We start from the raw sequence: 7,677 nt of genomic DNA, 5'->3' as shown, positions 1-7,677 counted from the left end.
CGGGGGATGCCGCTCCGTGCATCGCGCCGGGTGCCTCTCGATGCGCCCCGCACCAAATCCTTCAGGGCAAGGAGCTCAGCCCCGCTCCCATCCTTCATCTTTGCCCCGATCCAGCTCTTCCCTGCAGTCACAGCAAAACTGAGGGGCTGGTGTGGGCTGCTCACAGACTGGGTGGGTTCTGCTTTGGGTTGTTTTTTTTTTTTTTCCTCTGAAACTCTGATGGATGAAATGATGTCAAGAGACACTGGGGGAAGAGGAGGAGGTAACACCTCTGATTAGGCAAGGAATCCCGAGGAGCCAGTTGCTTTCCAATAACCCGAAAGCAGACAGTTCAAACACGCCAGCAGATGCTGGGCGAGCCGCCGCGGAGCCTCCAGCGGCGACCACCCCGGCTGCCGGAGACCGGCCGCGCTTGGCACCTGGCAGGGTCTGACACGACGCCGCTCTATCGCCCCGGTTGCACACCCAAAAAACACCGAGCACGGAACGAAGCTGCGGCCCCGCGGCGGGAGGAGCAGCTCGGCGGCCCCGGGTAGGGCTGCGGCACGGCCCCGCCGCCTGCCCTCGCCCCGGGCACCGCGTACGCGCAGCTCCTGCGCGGCCTCTCCGCGGGCACCGGCGCGGCTCCCCCCCGCGGCCCCTGCCCACCCCCGGGACGCCCCGGCCGGAGCCCACGGACCGGCGGGGACGGGCTACGCCACCCATCGCCGCGCTTGAAGCCCGGGGCGAGGGATCCGCTGCCGCCCTGCCGCCTCCCCGGGTCGGGCGGCAGCGGGGGCAGGCGGCCGGGGAGCGGGACGATGCCCGCGGGGCTGCGGGTACCGCGGGGGCGGCCGTGGCGCCCGTCCCGCCACCCCCGCCCGCCGCAGCGGCCCCTTCCCGGGAGCGCGCGCGCGCGCCCGCCGCCCGATGGCCGGGAACCGAACCGGGGCGGCGGCAGCCACCCTGCCCTGCCCTGCATCGGCCCCCGCCCCGGGTACCCACGCGTGGGGAACACGCGAGCCCCCACTGCTGAACGCGTGGGTGAAGCACCCCGCTGCCAGGCCTGGCCCACCGCATACCCTCCCGCGTCTTCTGAATCCGTTCTTTCTTCTTCACCTGGGCAGCATTCGCTCCCATCACCTCCCCCTTACCTTAAACCAGCTCTTCACGGCGCAGGTCTCCCCTCTCCCTGTCCCCCCCAATGCAACTTCTCCGCCTCGAGACCCCAGAAGCCCACTGAAGGACCCTTCCGCTCTGCAGCTCCCCATTCACTCTTCCCGCTGCTGTTAACGCCAGCGTCTTCAACCGTGACAAAAACACAACCAAAGCACACCTGCAGAACAGCTCCAGTAAGACAGTTTTATCAGCTGCATCTCACCCACCACGCAGGCAGCCAGGCTAGTGCCACAACAGACAGCAGCTGTCCCTGAGCTCCAGGCCATAAGGAAAGTTGTCCCTTCACGCTGGCACTATTCCAGCACCAGCCCACACAGTGGCATTCGCACTGCTGGCACAGAAATCAGAGGTTCCAGGAGAAGCAGTCCGCGGCCGATGGCTGCCAAATAAGCAAATTCAAGAACAAGGAATTTAGCAACTTTTTTACTCGGTGTCACCTGTGTAGGGCAAATAGAGGACCACGATATTCCAAACAATGAACCACCATTAACAAGATGGAGATGCCCCAGTTCACAGTCAGCCCTCCTTGTCTGTAACAAACTCTGAAGGTTGCTAAATAACTTGGGGACTGCACAGTTCTTGTTCCTCAAAGATGCCTTCAGTTGTCAACCCCAGGTGCAAATCCTGGGAAAGTGAGGTAGGAAGCACCCTTGGAGACCTGTTCTTCAGGCAGCAAATCACAGCGTGGCTGCGTGCCGAGGACACCGGTCTTCCAGGCTGTCGCTCAGTCTGACTTCTGAGACCACAGACGTACAACCAGATGTAAGCATGGAGTTTCAGTAGAGTTGTTATCAACTTCTGAGGTGGGGACATTCACCTGCTTCTCAATTTAACTTTAAAAAAAACCCCCAAAACCCGAACACCCCCACAGAAACCAACCAACCCCCGCAATATCAGGAAAGCTTTTGGCTGCAAAGACTGGGTTAAGGGCTACTGAAGCTTGGAGCACACTGCTGCTCCTCCACCAGTACTGCTTGCCCAGAGGCAACCACAGTTCCAGTTACTAACTCCAGCAGGTCTTAAAAGCAACAGATGAGCATTCAGCATCTATTCAATAAAGTATTATCAGTGTGAAAAAAAACCACAGTCAAATTTTCAACTGCTGGCCAACTTAGTTTCTGAAGTTTCAGAGACACACCTGGGATCAGTTAGCAGGGGAGAGAAACGCCGGGGAGAGAAACGCCAGGGAGAGGACAGCAAATTCCAGCAGCATTTTAGACCCCTCTGAGCAGAGGCTACAGTCCTCCCTGCTACCAGCCTTCTCAGGTGTGCAGTAAAAAGCTGACCTGTTTGTTTTTTCTCAGATACCCTTCTGCATTAACAGCAGCTCCTTTACCTGTGGCAACCCCACCAGCGGCTCATGAATGCTGTCCCCTTCCTCTCCAGAAGGGCCATTTACCCCATCTGCATCCCAGCTTTCCTGCTCTCCAGATTCCTTCTCTGAGCACGACACTCTGTGCTGGCCTTACAGGAACTCACCTTGGAAACACTATTTCTCTCCATTAACCAATCTCTCTTGTTAGACAGAATGGGCAAGGTTGGAAGGGGCCCTGTGGGGCCTCTTCAGTCTAAGCCCCTGCTCAGAGCAGGGTCAGCCAGCAGGTTGCTGAGGGATGTGTCCAGTTTTGAGCACCTCCAAGGTCAGAAGCAATACCACCTCTCTGGGCAACCTGCTCCAGTGTCCGACCCGGGATGAATTATTTCCCCCTTTCAATGGCATTTCCTGCGTTTCAGTTTGTGCCCACAGCCTGCTGGCCTGCCCCTGGGCACCACTGAGAAGATCCTGGCTCCGTCTTCACTCCCCCCCCAGGTATTTATACACATGGATAAGATGCCCCAGAGCCTTCTCTTCTCCAGGCTGAACAATCCCAGCTCTCTCAGCCTCTCCACATAACTCACATGCTCCAAGCCCTTCAGTGTTTTCATGGCCCTTTGCTGGACTCTATCCAGTACGCCCATGTCCCTCTCATACCGGGGAGCCCAGGACTGGACCCAGCACTCCAAGGTGTGGCCTCCCCAGTGCTGAGGAGAGGAGAAGGATCACACCCTCGACTGCAGGTGATGCAGCCCTGGAGAGGCTGTTGGCCCTCCTTGCTGCCAGAGCAAACTGGACTTACAAAGCCGTACGTGCCTCCAATGAGTATATGCACGCAGCTTCTCATCCAGTCACGAAATCATGCCATGTGCGATACAGATGACAGCTGAGTAGCCAGGAACACTGAAAGCCCAATTCTTTGAATACATTCCTTATAAAATTGAGCTGACGTTTTTCAATACAATAGTGAAAATCATGTAGTTAAACCTGTATTTCTACATTCAAATAAAGACTGTTTTCAGAAAAGCTGAAGGCATGGAAGGCTCATCTGAGAAGAATAATTAGTAAGAAAAAAAACCCATCAAACCCTTAAGTAGAAGACATCATCCCATATATAGCAGTCAGTAGCACAGCTTAAAAGAACTGAAAATCCTTCCCAGAGGGATCCCTGCAAGTCCCACTTCCAGGGACTATGGCTCTCTATTACATGAAACTACACCATTTGAATCAGGATAAAAAATAAAAGTAATTTAACAGCTATTAAAGCTGTTAAGGATACACATCACATTATTTATTTAATGCCAGTAATACCCCACTTCAGGCCTCACCGCTTACCATTTCTGGTCTGTAAAATACAGAGCCCCATTTCTAGAACAGGGAAATATAAATTTCCAAATACACATTTCTCCCATGCAGAACAAAGAAATGACAGTAAAAGTCTTTAAAAGCAGAAACCTGCAGTTATGACACCTGCTAGACCTTCAAGGCTTTTTATCTGTGCAGAAAGATTCCCTCCCGTATGAATACCAAAACAGACCGCAAGAAAGCAGACAACTACCATAGACAAGCTATGGATCACCTAGTCGCCCTTTCATGACACAGGGTAAGATGGATTTATACAATTTATTCACAAAGAGACTTGTTTAGCAAGGCTGAAGAGTCAAAATCTTGCACCACGTAAAGCCCAAAGCCACATTAGTAGTATTTTACTTCTAACACAGTAGTTTTATTTGGGAAAGACAACCTGTAACTTTTGCGGAACTGCTGGAACAGAGAAGGCAAATGTAAGCAAACACCTGCTTACACATATGAGCAAGCTGCAGCTTTGGGGAACACCTGAAGGGGTTCAAAGACAGCAAGAGGAAAAAGCACAATCTACAAAGCTCAAGCTTAAGTCTTATCCCCAACAAGGCAGTTGGATCAAGAAGAGAAACCAAACACAGCACTTCTCTAAGTCAATGGTGAATGTAATAAAAAAAGCTCACTTTCTCAATTTAAGAATGCACATAACCAAAATTACTGTCTACTATTTGCAATTTGTATCCAACAGGAATAACTGCGCAATGTCTTACGACAGACCAGGTAGTCCGCAAGTCAACTTTAAAGAGCGGGGCAAATCCGAACGCACAGGAAGACAGAGACAACACACACAATGTGCAGTTTTATCTTGGGCAGGACAAATTAGAAATAAAAATTCTTTAGGTTCTTTCAGATCTCCACAGGATCACCCAAGGCCCTAATTTTACATAACAGTCTAAAGATTCAGAAAAGGCCATTGCATGAATATTCATCCGTATCAAGAGAAGTTAGGTATCCAATGGTATTGCAAGTAGGAACCTCGCTGCATCTTTAAGCAACCATGTATCTGCAGGATTTGGCCCCAGGTCCAATCCACTCAATCTTCCTGCATCTCAATTTGCACTACTGTAAGAGGAAAACAATACCTCAGAGGGCTGTGCAGCTTACCTGCTTAATGCATGCAAAGCTCTTTAGCTTCTCCTCCAATCCCCTCATAGATGTGCAAATCATTGTATTCTCACTGTTCTGGGATAATGACTTAATTTGATGACTTACAGAAGGAGGCCTCTCGGCAGGGACATTTTCATCTGAAGGCTCCCTTACCCGGTGCTGGCAGGGGTGAGAATTTTGACAGCGGAGCTCAGGGGACAGATGTTGAAGGAATCTCTTTCTTTGCTTCCTGCGCTATCACAACCAGATTGTGATACCTTCTTAAACAGAGAATTTGAAAGAGGCACAGGAACAACATGAAAGAGAATAAAGGACCTTGAAATTCATTGTTTAAGCCTGAGTTTGGAATGTGAAGAGGAAAACAGACATTTTTTATGATATGGTAGGTTAAAAAAAAAAAACAACTTTGTTTATTTGGCTCTTAACATATCCTACTCACGCAACACAGTTCATGACCGATCACTTAATGGGACAGCTCAAAATGGTTATTCCAAGACCCTTGCTTCTCCTGTGTGGTTTATGCCATTTTGAACACTACTCTTCAACAGTGCACCATGCTAAGGATGCTGCTGGCAGAAAGCCTAGGTTTAACCCAAATGCTGTTCACGTGTGTTTGCAATCATGATTACAAGCACCTGAAATAAGTGATCCATAAGATAACTTAACAGGAGCAGCTTCTCCCAAATGCCTTTTGGAGGTCAGCTCCAAGTGTTCAGATTTTTGACTCATTTCTGCAAAGAATATTTTATTGTAACACTCAAACTAGAAGACATTTATCAGCAAGTATCATGCATTATTTTTTCCCTCATAGGTATTTTACACTGATGGCATCATTCACATTGTTATACCTACAATTTAGCTAAATATTGATAAAACTATTTTTTGGAGCAGATTTCCTATTCAACTGCAAGACCTTCAAGGCTAGCTTAAAAGGCCTCCATACAAGTGGATGTTTTCTTCAAATTCATGGAAAGATAATTAAAATTTTTAGTTACTGCCTCAAATGACGAGATCTAGTAGTATTAGGAAACGCATCTCTTGAAATAGAAGCTACTTTCAGTGCCCCTTGAAGTGATTTCATTAATGCAAATTCTCACTGAAGTGGAGAATTAAGGAATAGTGAGGCTAAGTAACAGAACCTTTTCAAGAGCAGTATCACAGAAACCTTACTAGTGGTTGAAATAATACCACTTAACTAAAGTGAAAGTACATGTTGGAAACAATATGAACAAAATGCCTGCCCACCTTCCCACTCCTCCTAAAGAAGAAAAAAAAAAAAAGAAAAAAGGAAAAAAACCTCATCACCCAACAGAAAAAAAACCAAAAGATGTTGTGTGTCAAAGTTCTAATAATACTTGTAAGCCATCCCATCACTGGGAACTGCATTTGAATCGTATTTCAAGCTAATTAGAGAAGGAGTGCTGTGAATATATATAAGGTTCCATGCATATGACAAGCAGTTAAAACTGCACTTTACAGATTTTTGTATTTTCACGGATTTTTCCATTTCCAAGTATTCTTCCTTTTGTGACATGTGTCTTGTTAGTTCAGGATTAATTACAAGGTAATATCAAGAAACAGAGAACTATTTTTTAAATCTTTTCTATACTTTGCTGGTTCAAATCAGTACGCTGAGAGTATGTGCACTTCTCTGCCTCTGCTGGTAGATGGTGGTGGCAGGGAATATAGCTTATCTCTTCTGACCCAAAGTTGGGAACAGAATAGAAAAAAAAAAACCCAACTTATGTTGTATTTGCCTCCGGCCTCATCTCTCTGTAGGATGTTCCTTGCCTTGAAGGAGAAACCTGGGAGGAAAGGAGGTAAAACAATTGCAGTAACAAGGAAACATACTAACACCCAATGTAGTTTTCCAAAACAAAAAGCAGAGAATAACTGTGACAGCAATTGGAGTAGCACTCAGGTTTTTATCTTCTCCTTACTAGTCTCTGGAGGGAACATCAAAGATTAAGACTCCACACAACATCTCTGAAAACAGAAAAGAGCCAAAGCATGGCACACCCGTTGAGGCTCACATTTTTCTAGACTGCTTCTGTTTTATTTTGATAGAAGAATGTCCCTTCAGAAACATTCAGCATTTTTACAGATGTTTACTGAAGTCTGCCAAAACATAACTGTGATTTGAATTACTTACACCAATTCCCTTTTTTCCAACATAGCTGGTTTAGTAACCAGATGAAAAACAGATATTAATGTTTCACTGCAGAATTACAAACACCTTTTTATGTGGAGAAAATATGAAGAAAAAATTACTCTAAACATGAAGCTCCTGTGAGTGAAAGACCAGACCAAGAAAAAACCATGCTGCTATGCCTTCTAAGTTGCTTGCATTATCGTAGCAAAGGACTGCTATAATCCTTTTAATAGATGGGATGAAACTCTTAATAGAACTAAGTATCCCTGAGGAAACAGATTTCAGGCATAATTTGAATATCGCAGTTCAGGGGGAAATTACTTTTCAGGCAATGTGTAACAAGATCTCCACAGTCCTGTGATTGTGACAGAGAAAGAAAAGTACACCTCACCAGGAAGTTTTTCATATGATAGATTCGTATGAAAAATTGCAAGAGAAAAGATCTCTATCAACATAAAATTGCATGACATACTTAAAATATTTTAAACCCTCCCAACCCCCGAAACACATCTCCATCATGCTTTGAAATACAAACATGTGATATAATCAGAATTATTTGCTTATGTTCACCTCTGAACAACAG

This window comes from Nipponia nippon, unplaced genomic scaffold, assembly GCF_047370975.1.
Source record: "Nipponia nippon isolate SJK-2023a ecotype South Korea unplaced genomic scaffold, ASM4737097v1 scaffold_3, whole genome shotgun sequence".
Taxonomy (NCBI): domain Eukaryota; kingdom Metazoa; phylum Chordata; class Aves; order Pelecaniformes; family Threskiornithidae; genus Nipponia; species Nipponia nippon.
The sequence above is the reverse complement of the archived record's forward strand: the minus strand, read 5'-3'. Positions refer to the sequence as shown.